Source organism: Geospiza fortis, unplaced genomic scaffold (assembly GCF_000277835.1).
Source record: "Geospiza fortis unplaced genomic scaffold, GeoFor_1.0 scaffold118, whole genome shotgun sequence".
NCBI classification, from domain to species: Eukaryota; Metazoa; Chordata; class Aves; order Passeriformes; family Thraupidae; genus Geospiza; species Geospiza fortis.
The window spans coordinates 78951-79178 of NW_005054380.1; the positions used below are offsets into that span (position 1 = coordinate 78951).

The 228-nt window shown below is 33.8% G+C and overlaps 1 protein-coding gene across 1 annotated transcript in view; it reads left to right on the top strand.

Moving 5' to 3' along the window:
• Positions 1 to 228, top strand: part of STAG1 (stromal antigen 1) — a 113492-nt gene that overhangs the window by 16433 nt on the left and 96831 nt on the right. The window lies entirely within an intron of this gene.

Sequence of the window (228 nt, forward strand, 5' to 3'; positions counted from 1 at the left end):
GGCAGGGTCATGTGTTTAAAATTTTCCATTCTTTTGTTCATTACTCTGAAGTTAAAAATACATATTGATATTAAGCAGTTCATTAAAGTATGTCCTGTAGCAAGCTTTATATGGGCAAAAAGTGTATGAAAATAATGATAAATCCAGGCCTTTTTTGTTCACTTGTTTTGTCAAGAATACCTGCTCACATAAGCAGTTTGGATTGCTTTGCACTGGAACTTGCATTCC